Source organism: Mirounga angustirostris, unplaced genomic scaffold (genome assembly GCF_029215605.1).
Source record: "Mirounga angustirostris isolate CCGP_5_RB_7025 unplaced genomic scaffold, mMirAng1.0.hap1 SCAF_3, whole genome shotgun sequence".
Taxonomy (NCBI): domain Eukaryota; kingdom Metazoa; phylum Chordata; class Mammalia; order Carnivora; family Phocidae; genus Mirounga; species Mirounga angustirostris.
Window position 1 is genome coordinate 23953688 of NW_026991711.1, and position 24254 is coordinate 23977941.

Sequence of the window (24254 nt, forward strand, 5' to 3'; positions counted from 1 at the left end):
TAGTCAATAGCAAATGACACACACTAATATTTGCTTTCCAAGCTCTTACTCAAAAGATAAAATGTCATTACACCCATGATCTGTCTTCCACATTATCAGAAGAGATCATTTTACTAGTGTCTTTGTCACTGTATCACTTGAATCACTATCTTTCCATGCTGCAGTAACAGTATCTCCCATTTTGCTCACTGCAGGACTTTTAGAGTCTGTCCCACATTGTAGTTACTTGTAAAAGCATCATCTCCTGTTACGGCCTATTTCTGTTTTTATCAGGATAGAGTCACTTGCACTGAGGTAGCAAAGTGCCTCTAAATTTCAGTGGGTTAGTAAAACAACAGTTTATCACATATTGACATGACTTTCCGAAATGAATTGCTTTGTTCAGTATTAGCCTCATGAGAGGACAAAGACCAATTCCCATTTTCATCTTACTATTTTTGCATGATCACTAAGGCAGGAGGAGGGAAGAAGATAAATAGTGCTGTGGCTTTTGATGCTTCCGCCCAGAGTTGTCTCCCATCGCTTAAACTACTACACCATTGCCTAAACAAGTCACAGAGCCATTGCTACTTGAAGGGGATGGAGAAACACTGTCATACGCTTTGATGAAGTGCTTACCCAGAAATCTTGGTGTACAGTATTAATGTCTAACACATTGTCTGTGTACAAACAACACAAGGGAAAGTATGAAGATCTATACATAAAGAATGAAGTCTCAACTTACTCAGCATCATTTTTTGACAATACATATTCTCTTTCACAACAAATGTTCTTAATAGAGCTTTCCAAGCATTTTAATTTTGTAATATTGAGTAGTCAAAAATTGAAGATACAAGATTTGTAAATTTACAGGAGTTTTATTTTGTTCACAGATCATAAAGTTTAGAACACACACCCTTTAAAATTTTAAAAACGTGTATAATTAAATATTTTGTTTTGGGATGTAGAGTTAAACATGGTTAAGGGCATTTAAAAAAAAAAAAAAACCATGAACAGGGGTGCCTGTGTGGCTCAGTGGTTAAGCACCTGCCTTCGGCTCAGGTCATGATCCCAGGGTCCTGGGATTGAGCCCCACATCGGGCTCCCTGCTCTGAGGGAAGCCTGCTTCTCCTGCTCCCACTCCCCCTGCTTGTATTCCCTCTCTCACTGTGTCTCTCTCTGTCAAATAAATAAAAATCTTTAAAAAAAAAAAAAAACATGAACAGTATAGAATTTATCTGGAATATAATAATCAAGCTTCCTTTGGAATAATTGATATATTTCCATTTGCATAGTTCTTATATTGTGAAATACATCTCGCCAATATACTTTTTAACATTTTAACTTTTTTAAAAGTCTGTAAGGTAAGCTATTTGAATAAAGGAGAAGTAAAGATTTCTTTTATCCTTTCAAAAATTTTTCAAGTCAGCATCCACTCAGAAAACCCTCCAGGTAGATTTGATATGTCTGTTTTTCTTTGGCTGCAGAATGAATCAATTTAGATTCTTATTTATAGGTTCAAAATGCGATTGAATATGCCAAGGGTTGTTTTATTTATTTATTTATTTTCCCGCACAGTGATTCTGCTTGTGTTTTTGTTTTTTTGTCGCCTCCCCCCCCCCCACCCCACCCCCCCGTTCTGGTTCTGTATTAATTCAGATGCAGTGAGTGCCTGGCTTCCAGGCATTTGCATGGCAATAACACCAAGAAGTGGCAAGCAAGTAGGCACTGGCCCAGAGCCAAAGAAGCTGAGCTGCCCTGGGCTTCCATGTGCTTTCACTACTTCTTCAATGAATCTTTGGTATTAGCTTAAAAAGGTGCAATAAATCTGGCTCTTTCCTCAGTTGAAACGCTATGATTGGATTAAAGAGCATTTTAATATTTTACAGGAATCTCAGAACATCTGTTAAAGTCTAGCTGAATGTGATGTGGTCTAATGGACTGGAAAAGCATTTTGTGACTGTCCACTCTAGTAATTTTCTCAGCTGCCTTTCTTATTGTTAATGTTTCAGCAATTGCATTCTGTGTCACTGAGTGGTCAGAGCAATTTCCGCTCACAAGTCAAAGCTAGGCAGTTATCCTCTTTTTCTCTCTCTTTTTTTAATCTTTACCTTTTTTCCTTTTTTTTTTTTTTTGGTGGTGGTGAATTGTGATAAATACCTTCATCTAAAACCCCTGAAGACTCAAATTTGTTTGACTGTAGCTAAAGAAAGTATGAATTCTAAAAAAATTATTACCCTACTACTTTAGTAATCCATTTAAGAATTTACATAACACCTATATAAGGAGTAGCCTTGTTTTTTTTTTCCCCAGAATTGAAGTCTAGAAAAACTAAATAAAAATAGTTTCGATGTTTTCTCTTTTGCATATACACACAATTGAAAATGAACAACTTTTCATTTTTTCATGATTTCAAAATGAATGTGAAGATATTTTAAAACCCTAGTCTCGCATATCACTAATGTGAATTTGTTCACCTATTTGTCTATCAATTTAATAACCCCCCCTTATTGTTTGCCTCATTTCAGAAATGATGCTAGATTCTGTACCTAAAACATTTTATAATATCCCAGATAAGAGAAACTAGGAAACAGATAATTAAATATGATTAAATATAAACAGAGCACATAGGAAATTTTGGCTGGGTCAAATATCAATTTATAGCAAATGATTTTGTGTTGTCTCTCTTTCAATCTCAATTTTTATTTCCCATAGAGGAGGAATCTATTCAAATTATATTTAATTTAGTATCTAGTATTTTATACTGCAAATACTTTTCTTCCTAGTCTTTTTGTTAACTGATAACTCTATTATACACAGTATAATTTTTGGTACTTAAACTGTTCCTATTTTCTCTATAGACTTGTAATCACCCTGCAACGCTAGGTGTGTTACATGTCTTACAGGAGTAATAACTTGATATGGAAGCATCATTATTCACCAATATCCAGTTCTCTACCAATTTTTTGCATAAGGCAGGATCATTATGAAGTCAGAGTGGCCAAGTTTTTCTCTCGGACTAATGAATAGTAAGTGGAAGTGCACATTTCACCTTCTCAGTGAAATCTCTCTGAATAATACATTTAAAATTGCAAGTGCCTCCTAATCAATGATCTCTATGACACTGTTTGCTTTATTTTCTGCATAGTATTTATTGACATTTAGCAAACAATGTTTTTATGTAATTGTTGTACGCTTTCCCGTGCTCTGAAAGGTACACATTTGAATATAAGATTAACAAAGGCAAAGTAATTCTTCAATTTTTTAAATGAATTCATGTTTAATAATTACAGGCACTGTGCCCCACCTTCCCTCTGCCCCAGCAGCAGCAGGGGAGGTGCAGGGGCTGGGATATATGCCCCTCTTCAATGTTTCTACTGATTTATTTTCTTTCCTTTTATGTCTATTCTAGAATAATACTTGGAATGTAGAAAATACTGTGTAAATTAGCAATTATCACTGGGGAAAGGTATGTGATTAGGTAGGAGTATAAGGTTTTTCCAAAATATTGGAGATACATGTATGTGTGTATATCTGTATACCTGTACATATACATATATATGTAAACATACATATACAAACACACATAAACACCTAGGTGCATATATATATATATATATACATGTTATATATGTGTTATTTCTATATTGCATGTTACTATATATTAAATTACAAAATACACTTTTTGTATAAAATATACATGCATGTATAAAATACTCATTACTTGCACATACACACACACTTGTTTTTGTGTGCTTGAGTTTTCATTTTATTACTCTTTAAATTGATCATTTGCATTTGCATATATTTATATATGGTGTAGTTCACTAAAAGCATTAGAGGAGTACATATAGTGAGAGAAATAATTTAAGGGGCTTAGATGAGAGAGGATTAATATTAAGCCACATAGAATGTTGCAGTTTAAGATTTTATAGGTTGTGTATTTCTGATTACAGTAATGTATTGGTATGGCAATGGAATATGAAGTTAAAGGGGAATGCAATGAAAATTGATTTAGTGAATTAGTTTAAGGATTTGTGAGGCCAGGTTTAATAGGTTGCCTACAGCTCTTGACATCATGAAGAATGATGGCAGGTTAGTCAGTTGGGGAATAAAAGTGTCACTCAGGAGCCCAAACTAATTTGGAAAAGTAACCATGAGTGTGGTAGAGTCATCAGATTACTATAACTACAAAGATATTGAAATTCTGCAATGTATCTTTAATAACTGTCTTAAAATCAACACATGTTTTCAGGTTCCTGTTATTTTCCTTACCTCTATTTTTCAAAGAAGTAGATTCACAGAAGCTCCTACTGCAGGCTCTGTCCCCTCTAGATTCTTAAGACAGTGTAGGCACAAAGCAGAGTATTAATGAAATCCTAGTTTTCCTTTCCTCCTCCACCATTCAGGCATAAAGAATTCACAGAGAATCCATAGTTTCCTGACTACTTTAAGGGAGAAAAAAAGAGCATCATTTACATTGATCTAATGTCTATTTTCCTATAATCATGACCCACATGTCATAGATTATTCTTCCTTTGTGAAGACACAGATTTATCTAAATCTTTCAAATTTTGACTTGTTGAAAACAATGCCACATGACTGACCATGAGATATATCCCTATTTTGTTTGTTTTTCTCCCTACTCAGAAGTAGCATTTGGGCAACAGACCCATTACCCATGATTGAGGTTTCTGTGCTTGATTTCTAAACCTGCCATTCCTTGCTATCCTATTTTATATGAATGAACTTCTGATTGATTACTTCTTTTCCAGGATCCTCATTTCCAAATTCATTTTTATACATTGTAGCTAATTATTATCTCTGAGGAAATAAAAGTTATTGTTACCAAATAATGTTTCATATATTTGGAAACAAGCATTATATTTACATAACTCTTTCCTTCCCTGTGCTAATTCTCGTTTCCTTGAGTTTTCCACTTTTGGTCACATCTTTTGATCTTCACTATCTTTCACACATTCTCCTTGACAGACAACACTTCACAGAAAGAGACAAACTAACACTATAATCCTCCTTATTCTACACATTGAGTGAAGAGTGAATATTGCATACATTTTTGGAAATTGCAACACACTGATGGACCTTCTGTCAACCAGAAGACCTATTTTTTACATGTTAATGTTAAACCATGTAATACTCCTTGTAAATTTTGGTTGTTTTATTTACTGAAGTATAAACATAATTTTTCATTTTTCGAGTCAACTTACATTCCAAACTATTTTTCTAGATGCTCATGTTCCTTTAGGACCATGACTCAAATATATAACTTATGTTCCATTGTCTTTGCTCCATGAAATACATGAACTAGGTCAGTTCCCCATGTATAACTTTACCCTAATAAACTATAAAAAAAATACTGAATGGAACAATAAATTTATTTTAAAAATAAATAATTATTTTTTTAAGATTTTATTTATTTATTTGAGAGAGGGAGAGCTAGAGAGAGAGCACAAGCAGGGTGAAGGGCAGAGGGAGAAGCAGACTCCCTGCTGAGCAGGGAGTCCGATGCAGGACTCAGTCCTGGGACTCCAGGATCATGACCTGAGCCAAAGACAGACGCTTAACCGACTGAGCCAACCAGACACCCAAAAAATAAATAATTCTTAGGAACTAAAGGGAACTCAAACTTAGACTAAAAATAAGACAACCATGTTAAAGGAAATTACCTAAATAAACTATGTAACAGGTATGGGGCATTTTTTTTTTAACTTCCTTAAAGTAGAAAATGTAAATTTATTCCATTAAAATCATTCTAGTTAACTTAAGGTAAAAACATCATGCTGAGTAAAATGCAATTTTTGAGAAAGGGAAATAAAAGAGAACCTAAGAATAAAGATAAAAAGTTCAGCTCTACATATTTAATCAAGAGAGAAGAAAAATATGAGAAATTTATCACTGAAAACATTTAAGCATGACCTGACAGTCTGTAATAACTCCAAGGGCCACCAGCTCCTGCATTTGAGTGGAAGAAAAAAAAATTTATGACAAATGTAGTGGCCCATCAATCATAATTGATTTAGATTTTTAAGACTGTGATTTAATTCTTAGCATTGGCTGGTAAAGGCAAAAGTCTTGAGTTATTTTTTGGTTAACTCAGAATTGAAATGTTTACTGGAATAAGACACATAGCAAACCAGAACTAGCTGGTAGCTCTAATTGCTGAGTAAAACCTAGGAATTTAAGAAAAAAAAAATATTTGATTTTTAATGAAAGTCAGATCCAAATAATGGGAAACTAACAATTGTTGGAAGAAATGGAAACTTATAACTGGAGAAGACTAGGGGGTCAGATTGTTAGTAATTTTCTGGGGGAGAAAAGTCTGGATTATTCCTGTTCTGGATTTAATGTTGTGACTCTGATAGCCTGGAGCTAAAGGTATGACAAAGTCATTCATTATGAGGTCAAAGCTGATAATCTGTCCCAGACTGTACTCACAAACACCAGTTCATGCTTTCAAGGCATCAGGGATGTTCATGCTACCCCAAACCCTCTAAAAGAGCATAATGTATAAATAAAAATGATTTCGTTATTATGCACCACTGGCCCAGATCGTGTAATCCTAGAATCTTGCCAGATTTCTTTATATCAAGAAGATTTGTTTATATCAAGAAGTTTATATCAGCAAGCCAATAGAGCCAATAGGTAGGGTAATACTAAGGACTGGACTGTTACTTGGTTGAATGAATCTGTTGACTATTGTTACTACTTCATGTTTTGGATTACTATAGCTTGAGAGTGGCTATACCACAGGCATCCAAATTCTTTTACCATAACCCCTTCACATAGGGAATTATTAAAAGGATAACTGCACTTAAGAATAAGAACAAAGGGGCACCCAGGTGGTTCAGTCAGTTAAGTGCCCAACTCTTGATTTCATCTCAGGTCATGATCTCAGGGTCATAAGATCAAGCCCCTGGTTTGGTCGGGCACTGTGCTGGGCATGGAGCCTGTTTAAGATTCTCTCTCTCTCTCTCTCCGTCTGCCCCATCCACCCCCGCCCCCCACTTGCATGTGCGTGTTCTCTCTCTCTAAAACAAACAAACAAAAAACAAAAAAAATAAGAACAAGGTTTATGATGCAGTGATTCAGAAGTAACCCAAAGCAGGATCCATATGGAATGGTGGGACTCATATTGAAATCCTAAACTGACATCCCTCCTCCACTCATGTGAAGAACACATTTTAGGGTCTCACTAAGATTTTTATCTCTACCTATAGCTACAGGATGGTATCACTAACCTACGTATGGAGAATATCAAGCAAATCAAGATGAGTTCACATGGGAAGACTTAGAAGACAATTAAGGAGGACAGAAAAATTAAAGTGATAAAATGAATAAACCAACATATACCAATGAAACAAAAATGGAGGAAACTGATTGAACAGGAATGCCTAATAATATTTTAGAATCCAAACAAGAAGTAGTAATCCAAAACAAGAAGTAGTAACAATAGTCAATAGGATTCAAGAAGTACTAAAAAAAAATACTGACCATAGAAGTGAAAATTGAGTGAATAAAATGAATAGAAATTTAATTGGATGAGTCAGGAAATACAATAATATATTCAAATCACAGAAGGTGAACACTGAAATGCACCAACTTGAAGAGATGGCTCAAATCACTGTAATACAGGAAGCAAATTAAACCAGTGGTGGCATATATAACTCCATCAATCAAAATATAGATAATCATAAACATAGATCATCAAAGTGTTGCTTTGGATATGGACAATTTGGAAATACAGAATTTTTAGAAAGATAGCAAACTCTTAGAAAGTTAGTCAATTGGTACAGTCATTCTGGAAAACAATTTTGAAATATTTAAATTAATTATGATTTTGCCCATTTAAAAAAAAAAAAAAACCTTATGTATTTGAGAAAGAGAGAGAGAGCATGAGCAGAGGACAGGGGCAGACTCCCTGCTGAGCAGGGAGCCCAATGCGGGACTCAAGCCCAGGACCTTGGGATCATGACCTGGACCGAAGTCAGAAGCTTAACCAACAGAGCCACCCAGGCACCCATGATTGTGCCCTTTAACCTGATGAGCCACCCTAATCCAAACAGGTATAAGTACGCAGTGTCCCATGTTATTTGTGGTAACAAGATGGTAACAACATGACTATCAATAAGAAATGACCAGCATCTAGTAAAATATTATATACTTCCATACAGAAACACAGAAATGTCTTTAAATTTTATAGCACGATACCAAATCTATAAAAGTAAAACTATGAAAAAAAATACCGTTATGTATTTTGCACATACAAATGCATACTTAAGGAACTTTGTAAAAGATGTCAGAGTAAGTGTGTATGGCAGTCCTCATGAAGGGGTGGAGGGAAAATAAAAGGAAATCAGAATTAAATAAAAAAAATTAAAATCATAAATCTTTTTACATGAATCTGTGAATATGATACATTGGGAGCTTAAGAGTAAGATAAATTAAACTCTGCCTCTGTAACCTAAAAATTTAAATTAAAAATATATTTTCATAGAAAAACAATTAAAAAAGAAATTAACTCATTTGGGGAAAAGTATTACATTAACATACAACATTGAGAATAGGGAATTACGCACTGTTTGTATAGATTCTGTCTTTGTTCTCAAGAATAATTATTTTTTTAAAGATTTTATTTATTTATTTATTTGACAGAGAGAGAGAGAGAGGGAACACAAGTGGGGGAGAGGGAGAAGCAGGCTTCCCGCTGAGCAGGGAGCCTGATGCGGGGCTCGATCCCAGGACCCCGGGATCATGACCTGAGCCGAAGGCAGACGCTTAACGACTGAGCCACCCAGGCGCCCCCTCAAGAATAATTATTGATCTATATATGCTAAAACAAGTAATACTATGAATAAGTTACCTGCAATGGGATAATAAGATTAAAAAGAATGTATAACTACTATATATGAATGGAATTATTTCACTGTGGAAAATATCCTACTAGATAACGAATGGAATTATAAATAAAATTGGCACACTATCCTATTACTTTTAGATATTTACTGAAAATAATAGAAATACAAAGAACAGTAAGCAACTGCAATTCCAATTTTTAAAAGAGAAAATCATACGTTTCTCAAATTAGGAATTAGTAAATATAATCCTTATCATTCAGGAAAATTTGAGAAAAGTTTAAAATAGTCTCATTTAAATCCTTTCCTAAGAACATATTGATTTCTGGAAACCAGATTAGGCTCACCAAGACTGTCATAACCCAAAATATCACATTTTGTAATTTGATAGGATTTGAGACTCATAGAAATTATAGATATTGTTTTTGAATTGTTGAACTATGCAATTAGAAAATGAATAGATTCCTAGCATTATTTTGATTTCTACTCCTAGCTATAATGGAATAAATGAGATAAGATTTAAACCCTTACCTTAACTTTTTCCCCTTAAGCAGGGAAAGATATGAAACATTGTCACACAAAAGACAATACACAGCACATGGCAATAATCTATGAGAGAAAAAAAAATGAAGTGATCTCTCTGATTACTCAGGCTTAGCATCTGGATGCAGATTCCATGAAACAGGGCAGGGAGACAGCGGTCAGTGCCACTGAATAAAAGAGGACAAAGATTAGCATCAGGGAGGCCAAGTTGGATATGTGTATCTAGGCATGTGTAAGAGGAAACTACTTGAGGCCAGGGATAAAACCAAAGGAAAGTAGTAAGTCAAATAACTCCCAGAGATTCACAGGACTTGTAAGAGATTGTGCTTTCACAATTTAACAGAGAGAATTTGTAAGACACAGGGTGTTAGGTATATACCCTCAAATGTGTCTAAGCTAAGTAGTGGGACTAAAATACCATTAAGCTAAAACTAAGCAAGACCTTTAAGACTTCACTAATGAAGCCTAAAAGCCAATCATAAAAAAAGCACAAACATTTAAATAATTTTGTATCATATGTCTGAAATTATTTAAAGGAATGCAACAAAATTCAGCATCTGACAATACAAAATTGACAATTCCTGGCATCCAGTATAGAGCTATCATACATACAAAGCAACAGGATAATATGACCCATGATCAAGAAAACCCCAATCATTAGAAACATAAAAAATGAAGGAATGATATAAATAGAAGACAAGGATATTAAAACAGATATTATAAATATTCTTTATATGTTCAATAATTTAGAAAAATTGGCTTTGATAAAGAGAAATATATAAAAAATCAAATTGAAATTCTAGAGATGAAAAGTAAAGTATCTTCAGAAAAATACAATAAATGGGGGCACCTGGGTGACTCAGTTGGTGACTCAGTCCGACTCTTGATTTCAGCTCAGGTCATGATCTCAAAATCATGAGATCAAGCCCTGTGTTGGGATCTGTACTGGGCCTGGTTAAGATTCTCTCTCTCCCTCTCTCTCTGCCCCTCCCCACCTCCAACCCACTCTCTCTTGTCCTCTCTCTCTCTCAAAAAAAATAAATAAATACAATAGATGAAATGAGGAAAAGATTAGAAATTGCAGAATGAAAATAATCAGTGAACTTGAAAATAGAGCACAAGAACAGCTTCAGTGACTTATGTGATAATATCATACAGGCTCTCATATGTATAAACTGAGGAGGCAAAAAATTAAAAGAAATAATGGCTAAATGCTTTCCAAAAGTAGCAAAAAATATAAATCCATACATACAATAATTTCAGTGAATAAATCTCAAGTTATAAAAAATGAGAGAAGTTAGACAAAAAAGATTGCATACTATAGAATTTACATAATGTAAAAATATTGTTCGAGTTAGCAGATCAAAGGATGCCCCAGGTTGGTGGATGGCAAAAGGAAATTGACTGTCAAGGTACATGAGAGAATGTTCTAGGGTTATAGAAATCTTATGTAGTATGATTTTTATGGTGGATATTCCTGTGTGTATTTGTCAACTTTAAAGGAGTTTGTGAATTTTAATAAATTTAAATGATACCCTAATGAAGATAATTTGAAAGAAATGATTTGCATTTATGAAATGTAGGAAAACATAATTTAGGAGATTTCCAGGTGTATGTGTTCTGTCAACACTGGGCCATATCTCATGAAATTTTGATATGAATGGAGATTTCCAATTTTATCTAATGTAAAATTAAAATGATCTGACTGTATTATTCCCTAATTTTAATATTTCTAAATTTTCTAGACTATCCTCAATTTACCACTTAAGTAGATGGTCATATGCTTATATGAAAAGAAGCAGGTAGTGTCCATGCTTCACAAAAATTAGGTGTCCAGTGCTACATGGACTATAAGTTAAGTTATCATAGCTGGAGTATCTCTCTATATTCTTAATTGATTCCAGGACATATGAATGGTAGAACTGAAAGATGGACAATTTTTTAACTCAATGAACATTGTATTCATGTATTGTATTGTCATTTAACTTCAGACTCATATCTTTGGCCTAGGATGTACAGGATTATCACATTTCTAGCTCATTATCAGGACCCCAACAAAGTCCAAGTGAATTAGATTTAAATTTAATGCTTTAATGCTAAATTTAAGGCTAAATTTAAATTTAGTACAGTATCTAGCATGTGGACATTTGTTCAATCTTTTATCCTCACTTAATTCAGTTATTCATCATCCTAATCATAATTATATTATATATGAATTATAGTTCTGGACTATGCATACAATTACTAAAAATATGAATTCTGAAAGTTACATCAGTTTAGATGTCTATATAACTTGCCCTTAAATATCTATGCCTGTGATTTAATCTATAATTATAAAATATTTTGTCATAATTTTATCTATTTTGTTTCTAATAGATAAATAGATAAGCATTTTTTTAGATTCACATTAGAATATAAAAATATACAGGCTTAGACTTTTCTTCTAAGGTAAATTTTTTAAAAAATAAATGCAAGTCATTTTTAAAATGTGAAAGTAGTGACTTTAGAAGGAAGATAGCAGCAGAGTAGGAAGACCTTAGGCTCACCTTGTAATACAAATACAACTAGATAACTATCAAATCAGACTGGCAGAACAAACTCCACAACTAAAGGCAGAGAAGAGGACATACTGAAGAAGGTAGGAAGTGCAGAGACGTGGTTTGGGACAGAACCAATCATGCCATTGTGGGGAGAGAGCTGCAGTTGTGGAGAAGGGCAAAAGACAGACTATCACATAGGAGACCTCACCTATGAAAAAGGAATCCCCATAGCAATAGGCATGAATTTTGAACAGCCTGTCTCCTGACCCAGGAGTTTTGCAAGGCCTTTGTTCAAATGGGGAAGACAACAGGTCTTATTTCACAAGCAGACCAGAGCACACCTAGTTAAAATGCACCACATTCAGGCCAGAGACCAAACACTGCCCACAACAGACAAAGAGAGCCCCTGTAAACAAGTGCTCTGAAGGATAAAACAGCCAGGACACAACAGCACAGCATACAGAGCACACAATGGAAACACTCTTAGAAGTTCCAGGCCCTGGGGAATGGGATGTTACACTTTAGGGCACTCAGGACCTCTTCTTCATAAAGCCATTACCCTCAAGAACAGAAGATGTATCTGACTTTCCTAACACAGAGAAACAGGCACAGAGACTTAGACAAAATGGGAAGACAGGGGAATTTGTCCCAAATGAAAGAACAGGAAAAGCCTATGGACAGAGATCTAAGCAAAACATATACAAATAACATGCTTGATGGAGAATTTAAAGCAATAATCATAAGGATACTCATTGGACTTCAGAAAAGAGTGGAGGACATCAGTGAGATCATTAACATAGAAATAAGGAATAACAAAGAAGAGATAAAGGACTCAATAAATGAAATGAGAAACATGCTTGATGGAATGAACAGCAGGCTAGAAAAAAACAGAGGACTTAATTAATGACCCAAAAGACAGAGTATGGAAAGTAATCAAACTGAACAAAAGAGAGAAAAGAATTATGCAAAACAAGAATAGACTTAGGGAACTCAGTGACTCCATCAAACATGATAACATTTGTATTACAAGAGTCTAAGAAGAAGAAAAAAGGGAAAAGAGAGAGCAAAGAGGGAAGGGAATTTATTTGAAGAAATAATAGCTGAAAACTTCCCTAATCTGGAGAAGGAAACAGACATCCAGATCCAGGAAGCACAGAGAATCCCCAACAAAATCCACAAAAGCAGATCCACACCAAGACAAATTGTAATTAAAATGACAAAATGTCATGATAAAAAAAAAAATCAAAAAGCAGCAAGACAAAAAAAAGACAGTTACATACAAGAGAAACTCCATAAGCAGAGAAATTAAGAAAATCCCATTTACAGTTATACCCAAAATAGTAAGATACCCAGGAATAAACCTAACCAAAGAGATGAAAGACCTGTACTCTGAAAACTATAAAAAACTGAAGAAATTGAAGATGACACAAAGAAATGGAAAGATATTCTATGCTCATTGATTGGAGGAACAAATATTGTTAAGCTGTCTATACTACCCAAAGCAATTTACACATTTAATGTAATCCCTATCCAAATACCAACAGCATTTTTCACAGAGCTAGAACAAACCATACTAAAATTTATATGGAAACACAGAAGACTCTGGATAGCCAAAGCAGTCTTGAAAAAGAAAAAAAAGCAAAGCTGGAGGCATCACTTTCAGAATTCAAGTTATATTACAAAGCTGTAGTGATCAAAACCGTATAGTACTGGGACAAAAATAGACACATAGATCAATAGGACAGAATAGAAAATCCAGCAATAAACCCATAGCCGTATGGCCAATCAATCTTTGACAAAGCAGGAAAGAATAACCAATGGGAAGAAGACAGTCTCTTCAACAAATGGTGTTAGAAAAACTAGACAGCAACATACAGAAGAATGAAACTGGACCACTTTCTTACACCATACACAAAAATAAGCTCAAAGGATTAAATACCTAAATGTAAGACCTATAACCGTAAAAAACCTAGCAGAGAGCATAGGCAGTAATTTCTCTGGCATTGGCTATAGCATCTTTTTTCTAGAAAGGTCCCCTGAGGCAAGGGAAACAAAAGCAAAAATAAGCTATTTAGAACTACATCAAAATACAAACTCCTGCACAACAAAGGAAACAATCAACAAAAATGAAAAGCAACCTACAGAATGGGAGCAGATATTTGCAAATGACATATTTGATAAAGAGTTAGTATTCAAAATAAATAAAGGACTTATAAACTCAACACCCAAAAAACAAATAATCCAATTAAAAATACACAGAAGATATGAACAGACATTTCTCCAAAGACATTCAGAAGGCCAACAGACACATGAAAAGATGCTTGACATCACTCATCATCAGGCAAGTGCAAATCAAAAGTACAATAGGATATCACCTAACACCTGTCAGAATGGCTAAAATCAAAAAGACAAGAAACAATAAGTGTTGGCAAGGATGTGGAGAAAAAGGAACCCTCTTGCAGTGTTGGTGGGAATGCAACCTGGTGTAGCTACTGTGGAAAACAGTATGGAGGTTCCTCAAAAAAATTAAAAAAGAGAATTACCCAATGATCCAGGAATTGCACTACTAAGTACTCCAAAAATACAAAAACACTAATTCAAAGAGATCAATACACCCCGATATTCATTGCAGCATTATCTACAATAGCCAAACTATTGGCCCAAGTGTCCATCTATAGATGTATGGATAAAGAAGATTTGTTACATTTATATGTATGTGTGTGTATATATGTATGTGTGTGTGTGTGTATATATATATATATATATATATATATATATATATGCACATATATATGTATATATATGCACAATGAATATTATTCAGCCATAAAAAAGAATGAAATCTTCTCTCTGGGCTCAGACCTAGTTTGTGGTGACATGGCTAAATGCACCAAGAAGGTCGGAATCGTGGGTAAATAATGGGACCCATTATGGTGCCTCCCTCAGGGAAATGGTGAGGAAGATTGAAATAAGACAGCACGGCAAGTACACTTGCTCCTTCTGTGGCAAAACCAAGGTGAAAAGATGAGCTGTGGGGATCTGGCATTGTGGCTCCTGCATGAAAACCGTCACTAGTGGCGCCTGGACCTACAACACCACTTCTGCGGAAGACTGAAGGAGTTGAAAGACCAGTAGAAGCTCCACCATCTGAAACATTGCTAGCCTATAATAAATGGGTTAATTTATGTAACAACAACAACAAAAAAGAATGAAATCTTGCCATTTGCAACAACATGGATGGATCTAGAGTATAATGTTAAGCAAAATAAGACAGACAAATACCATATACCATATGATTTCACTCATATGTGGAATTTAAGAAACAAAACAAATAAGCAAAAGGAAAATAATGAGACAGAGAGAGAGAGAGAAACCAAGAAATAGATTCTTAACTACAGAGAAAAAACTGATGGTTACCAGAAGACAGATGAGTGGGGAGATGGTGAAATAGATGATGGGGATTAAGGACTGTACATGTCATGATGCACACTGGGTGATGAAAATAAAAGCTTAAAAAAACAAAACAAAACAAATGTGAAAAGTAAGCACTTAAAAGTCAAGTGTAATGTAATGCAAAATTATCATAGAGTACTGAGTATTTTTTACAGAGGCATTTCCAAAATTTTTATTACAGTCTTCATTAAACAATATTGAGGATTTTAATGGAACAGAAGAGAAAAGATTATCTAGTTCCAAATTGCCAATTGCCATTCAACAATCTTTCTCTTCACTATGTCCTCTGCAGTGTTGTACTCATAGAACATTAAAATATCACAGTATTTCTTGTCAACTGGCAAGGTGACGTTCTGAGGATAGTTGTACAGCCACTGAGAAACTAATTAGCATTATTACAGAGGATTGTATATGATAATTAACAATTAAACTTAAACTTTCAGAATAGAAGCTGATCCTCCCTAGAGAAGGCTCTGCATAGATTATTGCTAAAGGAAGAACTTAATGAAATTTTCTTTATACACCAGTTACATAATTATGAGCCATTGCCACAGCATTACTATTTAAATGTGTTCTGGGCACCTGTAACTTTGAATATAAATTTCTATGTAATTCAGTACTAAATAATGTGCATTTTATCAATATTATATTCTGACTATTTTTCAAATTTCTAAACTAGGTACTATTACAATATTTAGCCACACATATTTTTGAATATGTTTGATAAATAAGGGAACAAAGTATAAAAATCTGAAGTTTTTTCATAACCATATCCTTGTGGATTTTTGGATTTTCGAGACCCCTGGGACCAGATGTTATGAAAAACATAACCTCTATTATGTTTAAAACCATGATTTAAAAGTCATCATTTTCGGGACGCCTGGGTGGCTCAGTTGGTTAAGCGACTGCCTTTGGCTCAGGTCATGATCCCGGAGTCCCCGGATCGAGTCCCATATCGGGCTCCCTGCTCAGTGAGGAGCCTGCTTCTCCCTCTGACCCTTCCCCACTCATGTACTCTCTCTCTCTCTCATTCTCGCTCTCTCAAAATAAATAAATAAATCTTTAAAAAAAAAAAGTCATCATTTTCAAAGAATAATCTAAGCTTTACATAATAAAAGTTCTTGGGTATTTAGCATTGCATGTTATTGTTCTATTTTATTTGTATGTGAATATATGGTAATTTCAGGGAAATAATGTCTGTTTACTCTGTAATCAGCAACATAAAATCTAGATGGGGTTAACAATGATATGGAGTGGGGATTCTATTTTGCATGTTACAATTTTGTATGTATGTTCATAATTAATCTTTTTTTTAAGATTTTATTTATTTATTTGTCAGAGAGAGAGAGAGCACAAGCAGGGGGAGCAGCAGGCAGAGGGAGAGGCAGTCTCCCCGCTGAGCAAGGAGCCTGACGTGGGGCTCCATCCCAGGACCCTGGGATCATGACCTCAACTGAAGGCAGATGCTTAACTGACTGAGGCACCCAGGCATCCCCATAATTAATAATTTTAACAAATAAAACTTTGTTTTTGTTTTCATAGAAGTGATATAATTCAGAGTGTAGAACATGTTAGACATTCAATGATATATTTTTGAAATATGGAATTTATGCATATTTATTATTGTTAGTGAATTTTCTAAATGTAAATTAAGAAACCTGGATGACTCTGTTGTCATTCAAATGTTATTATATATATATTAATTATTTTTGTCATCAGAAGTATGTTTTCACAAACTGCATCCTACTGTTGTGTACTAGTTATTTTTGAAATCTAAATTTTAAAGGTAAAGACTTATTATTGCAGTTAAGCTTTAAAACATATTTTAGTATAAATATAGAATTATTTGGTATTTTTAGTGAAATTACCATGTTTTCATTTAACTGGTTTCCACAGTGGCCTGAATGGTCCTGGGCTAATAATATTCATGCAATTATGTAGTCTTCTTTTACACAATATAGGGCTGTCCCCATACAATGACTACATTGCTGAAGAAGTAATGGTAAGTGACCACTTAGACTACATAATAAAAGACATAATAATTTCCAGCTTGGTCTTTTGGATCACTTGTTCTGGAGAAAGTCAACCACCTTTCAATTAAAACAAACTAACAAACAAACAAGCAAATAAATAAATATTCTGAGAGGTGCAAATAGAGGGAACCTGAGAACACTAGCTTGCCAGCTATGTGAGTGAATCCTCCAGTCTCTGTTTGAGCCTTCAAAGGAGAGTGGACTGTGATTCCACTGTCATCTATCTGCAAATCCATGAGACCACAAGTAAGAATTAATGGCTGGGTCCTTCTCGAGCTACCTACCCAAAAGAACTCGAGATATAATAAATTATTACTTTTTTATGAATTGTTAAATTTGGTGTAATTTTTAATGCAGTTATATTAATTAGAACAAAGAGTAATCATCTTCATGAAAATATAAAATCTGATTTGAATATTATAGTTATATAGAAATGTTTAGACAGAGCATATTTTTGTATTTATAAATATATATATAAATATATTTTTTATTTTTATTAAACTTTTTATTTTGAGATCATTGAAGATGCACATGTAGTTGAAAGAAATGATACAGAAAGATCTTGTGAACTCTATCCAGTTTCACCCTATAATCACATCTTAAAAATATATATTACAATATTACAACCAGGATATGGGCATTGATACAATCAAGGTAAAGAACATTCTAAACACCACAAGGATTCCTCATATTATGCTTGGAATAAACCCATTTGAAAAACCAAATGTGAATTTTAGAATTAAAAATTTAATAACTGAAATTAAAATCACAATAAATGGACACACCAACAGAATAGTAAAGGCAGAGGAAAGAATTTGTGTACTTGAAGATAGAAAAATAGAAATAATAAAATGTGAACAACATAGAGAAAATATACTGAGAAAAACATGAGCAGAGCCCTGGTACCTGTTGGACTATAATCAGAGATCTACATCTGGGGCGCTTGGGTGATTTAGTTGGTGAAGCATCTGCCTTTGGCTCAGATCATGATCTCAGGGTCCTGGGATAAAGCCCTGCAGCAGGCTCCCTACTTGGCAGGAAGTTTGCTTCTCCCTCTCCCTCTGCTCCTCTCCCCGGCTTGTTCAGTCTCTCTCCCTTTCTCTCTCAAGTAAATAAATAAAATCTTAAAAAAAAAAATGAAGATCTACATCTATGTTAATTGGAATTCTGAAGAGAGAGGAGAAAGAGGATGGCTTTGAAAAAGTATTGGAAGATTTGGATTTCCCTGATGCCGAGTGATATTGAGAACTTTTTCATGTGTCTGTTGGCCATTTGGATGTCTTCTTTGGAAAAATGTCTGTTCATGTCTTCTGCCCATTTCTTGATTGGATCATTTGTTCTTTGGGTGTTGAGTTTGATAAGTTCTTTATAGATCAAAAACTAATGATGTAATGTATGGTGATCAATATAACATAATTAAATTAAATTAAATTAAAAAAAGAAAAAGTATTAGAAGAAATAATGGCTGATTCACCTAACTAATTTTGGCAAAAGCTATAAATCTACAGATACAAATGGCTGAGCAAACTCCATGTAGGATAAACTTAAACAAATTAACACCCATACACATCATAATCTAGCTTCTGAAAAGTAAAGATAAAAAAAACCTTTGAAAGCATAGAGAAATCAAACTTAAACTATGTTAGGAAAACAATTTGAAAAACAGTAGATTTCTAATCAGACACAATGGAGGCTGAAAGGAAGTGCCACAACATTTTTTCACTGATGGAAAAAAAGGGGGCGGCAGAGAGTGGCTCTCAACCAAGAATTTTATACACTTTATACCTTTCAATAATGAAAATATCCTTGGGGTGCCTGGATGGCTCAGTAGATTGGGCATCCAACTCTTGGTTTCACCTCAGGTCATGATCTCATGGTCGTGAGATCAAGCCCTGCATCAGGCTCCATGCTTGACGCAAGTCTGCTTGATATCCTCTGCCTCTCTCTCCCTCTGCCCTCTCCTTTCCCACTCTATAATAAATAAATAAATAAATTAATTAATTAATATAAAATTTTTAAAAAAGAGAATGAAAATATCCTTCTGGAATAAAGGGAAACTCAACACATTAATAGATGAAGGAAAACTAAGAGAATTTGTCAACAACAGACATGTTCTAATATAATGGCCAAATATTTCTATGAAACTAAAGGAAATAATAAGAGAAGAAGCTTAAGGCATCAGGAAAGAAAAAAGAACAAGGTAAAAAGTAAAAGTGTGGCTAAATTAAATCCATTTTCTTTCTCCTATTGGGTTTCCCAGTTATGTTGGATGGTTGAACCACAATTATAACATTGTCTGGTGTGGGTTTAAATATATGGAGGAGAAATTTTTGAAGATAATCATACATAAATGTGGGAAATTAAAGGGACATAAAATGAGTTAAGGTTTCCCTGCTTTTCTCAAACTGATAAAATGTGAACAACTGTAGACTGTGGTAAGTTATGTATGTATAATAAGATACATAGAATAACCACTAAAAGCTATAAAGCAAGGTATACTGAAAGGGAATTTTTAAAAATGTTCAAGTAACTCTCATTAATGTAGAAATAAGAAAACAAAGAAGTGAGAACCAGAGAGAATACAAAATAAAATGACAGATGTAGACATAACCTATCAATAATTATCCTAAATACATATGGCTTAAACATACTATTGAAAAACAGAGATTGGTAGATTAAAAAACATGATCCGAATATACAATATCTATAAGAAATTCACTTTAAATATAAGCATAAGGTACATTGAAAGTACCTTATGGGAAAAGATATGTCATACTAATAATTAAAAAGAGCATTATTATGTAAATGATATACATATCTGTTAGCTTAAAATAATATAATTCTACTTTCTGTCTCAGGGACTTCATTGAAATCACAGGAGTATGTTCATCTAAAATGCTTTTCAGAACTAAAAGGCAGTTAGCATCAGTGGATGGGAGAAAATGTAGAACAAAGAGTTTGGATTAATGCTTCAGCAGTCCTCCTTTAAGGGCACAATTTGGAGTGGCAGAAGACTGGCACAAATGAGCTGCCATTAATATAGCAGCAATTTCAATAACAACTTTTGAATTGGATTTTCCTTTACCTACTTCCTTCTTCCTGCATCTTCAGTCCTGCTTCCTAGGATCATGACCCATGCAAAGTACCTGCAGCCAATCCTGGCATCCTTCTCTTCTTTCAGGGAATCATAAACTATAAAAGGGTACTTTCTTCTTAGTAGTGTTTAGCTAGCTATACTGTCTAACTAATCATAGTAACTCTCTGTTTATTAATTATTTAGCTATTAGAAAGTTCTTAACATTTTAATCATAAAACTAATAATTCTCTTGGTAAGTAATTATTATAGTAATTATTAAGTAATCATTATAATTTTCCTTGCAATAATAGACATACATTTATATGTCAATTGACTGATAACATTTCAAAATATTAAATATAAAGGAGCTTTGGTTTCCATATTACAGCAAAAGTTGAATCAAAAGTAGAATTTGACCACTGTGATGTAAGCCAACTTCAACCCATTATTATTATTAGTCTATGGGAATACTATGGTGATGTTCTGACTTAAAATTTAACAATGTGATCAGGAAACATTAATTTAAACTTCTTGTAAAGACTTCATTAATTATTTTTTAAAATTTCATTTTATTTAAATTCAGTTACTTAACATAGATGTATTATTAGTTTCAGAGGTAGAGTTCAGTGATTCATCAGTTGCATATAACACACAGTGCTCATTACATCACATGCTCTCCTTAATGCCAATCACCCAGTTACCCCAGCCCCCATCCCCCTCCTCTCCAGCAACGCTTAGTTTGTTTCCTATAGTTAAGAGTCTCTTATGGTTTATCTCCCTCCGATTTCATTAATTCTTGTGCAACTATTATCTTCATGTATTATATCAACAAGATTAGTTGTTTTGAATAAACAGTTGCATTTCCTCTTGAGATTGAAGAAAAAATTAATTTATGCTTTATGTTTAGATTATAATAAATACCAATCAATTTGGCATATAGCATATCATATATCTTTTGATTTGGTCTCACAAGGGAAATTCTGAAAAACAATACTGAAATGATGAATAATAGAATTAAAATCCCATTTTTGTCTTCTTGCTGATTTGAAATTATACCAATGGAAAATACTGAACCAATAACTTAGGCTGAAGAATCTTGTAGTTTCAATTTACCTCCCCTTTACATCCCTAAGGTTATAAGATAAAGGATGAATTGGTTCAGGGTAAATGTGCTTTTTTATTGCTATTGCAGGATAGTAAGCATTTTTGTTTCAATGATTTTCTGTCATTATGTGAAAGTGATGGAGTCTGTGAGTCATAAAACAGTGTAGTAAAAGGTTTTCTTGATACATTAAGTACCTTAGCAAACCCAATGTTCAGTTTCTTCACATGAGGAGAATAGGGTTTAGTGGTACCCATGGAACACAGATCTTCATCAAATGTGATCTGATTTCATGAAGAATAGTAGGACAGAAATATCTTTCTCCTGACCAAAGAGGTTTGTTTCAGTTCTAAAAAAAATTATATATCTACATATATAATAAATTAAGAATGATATATTTTTTAATGAATGCAAAGTAAAACATTCTAGGAAAATAAGGTCCAATTTATTTAATCCTTTTCAAAAGAGTAGATTCACAATCTGGGTAAAAGTTTTCCATTGAGAACCATCATTAAGCTACTTCTAAGATCCTTCCTTTTTTTTTTCTTTTTTTTTTTTTAAGAAAATAAAATATTTTAACTTTGTTTTCTAAATTTCCATAGTAACATCAATTAATTTTCTCTCAATGAACAGTACTGGACTATACAGAATACTAAAGATATACCTTCCTTTTTAAAATCATCACTCTAGAACTTAGATGATGGATTCTGTAAAATATTAGTTATATAATATTAGAGATGCTTAATAGTGTACCATACATTTTGTCATCACCATGTTGACATTATCACTGATAGACATTATGTCTGTTTCTAATTACCAGTTAAAAAATATTTTGCAATGAAAATGCATATGCTTGAACATACATTGTAACCTACAGGTGTTTTAACACTAAAAGATTCATGAATATAATTAATAGTGTAAGCTTTGCACATATTAAAAACTTGATAGATTAATTTTAATTTCTTTTTTAAAAATTTCAAGTAATCTCACAACAAAAATATCTTAATAAATGTGTTTATTATCTACATCTTTACCAGAATCAAATATCAAAATGTAAACAGCTATCTGAATTAATATCTAATCTATTACAATGAATTATAATAATTTCATTTAAAAAATCTAAGATTTATAATCAGCATTTAAAAACTGCCAAATCTAGAACATCCACATAAATTGTAAGAATTTAGCTTGTTGGTAATAAATACTGAATTCCCTTAATCATAAGATTTCTGTTAGAAGTTTGACTAATCGGGCGCCTGGGTGGCTCAGTTGGCTAAGCGACTGCATTCGGCTCAGGTCATGATCCTGGAGTCCCGGGATCGAGTCCCGCGTCGGTCTCCCTGCTCAGCGGGGAGTCTGCTTCTCCCTCTGACCTTCCCCCCCTCATGCTCTCTCTCTCTATCTCATTCTCTCTCTCAAATAAATAAATAAAATCTTTAAAAAAAAGTAAAAATTTAAAAAGTTTGACTAATCAACCACTTCAGAAAGCATTAAATTATAATATCTTTGTATTATGAATATCCCATATACTTTAATGATCAGTTATGTAACCAGAAACCCACAGACTTGAGGTGATTAGCTGGCATTCTGATTAGAAATCCCACATTTCAGAGGTGATTTCTATTGTGTTTCAATTATCTTAAAATTTGCTGAACACCAGAGATTTTGATAATTAGCATGGCATAAAGAGATATTAGAAATGGAATTTCAGGGCGCCTGGGTGGCTCAGTTGGTTAAGCGACTGCCTTCGGCTCAGGTCATGATCCTGGAGTCCCGGGATCGAGTCCCGCATTGGGCTCCCTGCTCGGCATGGAGTCTGCTTCTCCCTCTGACCTTCCTCCCTCTCATGCTCTCTGTCTCTCATTCTCTCTCTCTCAAATAAATAAATAAAATCTTAAAAAAAAAAAAGAAATGGAATTTCAATTGTGAAACTGGTTTTATTTATGAGCGTGGCTTATTTTGACAGGGTATTTTGAGGTAGTACTTATCTAATGTATGCCAAGTAAATGTAACCCTTAACTATTTTTATCACTAGATCATTAAAGTAACTATTCTTTTTACCCAATTTTAAAATATTTTTATATCAACAAAAATAAGTACTTTATGTTTTCAAATCATTGTTGCCACTAAAATGGCTTGTCAAATTCTATTCCTGAATCAAGTCAGGAAAAACCAAAGCATGCAGTTTAGGTATATCAAATAGAAACAATTCAATACAGAGAACCTAATATCTGTACAATATGTCAAGTTCATTGAAAGAGCACAGAAAATGAAGGTAAGGTAACTCAAAGATTTATGACTGTTAAGAAGTAGCTAGAGGTGCCTGGTGGCTCAGTCATTTAAGTGTCTGCCTTTGACTCAGGTCATGATCTCAGGGTCCTGGGATCAAGCCCTGCATCATGCTCCCCACTCAGTGGGGACTCTGCTTCTCCCTCTCCCTCTGCCCCTCCACCTGCTTGTGCTCTCTCTCTCTCTCTGTCAGATAAATAAATAAAATCTTGGGGGAAAAAAAGAAAAAAAGAAGAAGAGAAGTGGCTAGTAGCTCCATTTCTGGGAAAACAAGAGAGGAGTTTGCATTAAGGGAGTTTAGGAACATTGTTGTGAATACCTCATGGGTTCTGTTACTGCCAAGAGGTAGGTCAGGCTTGGCTGGCA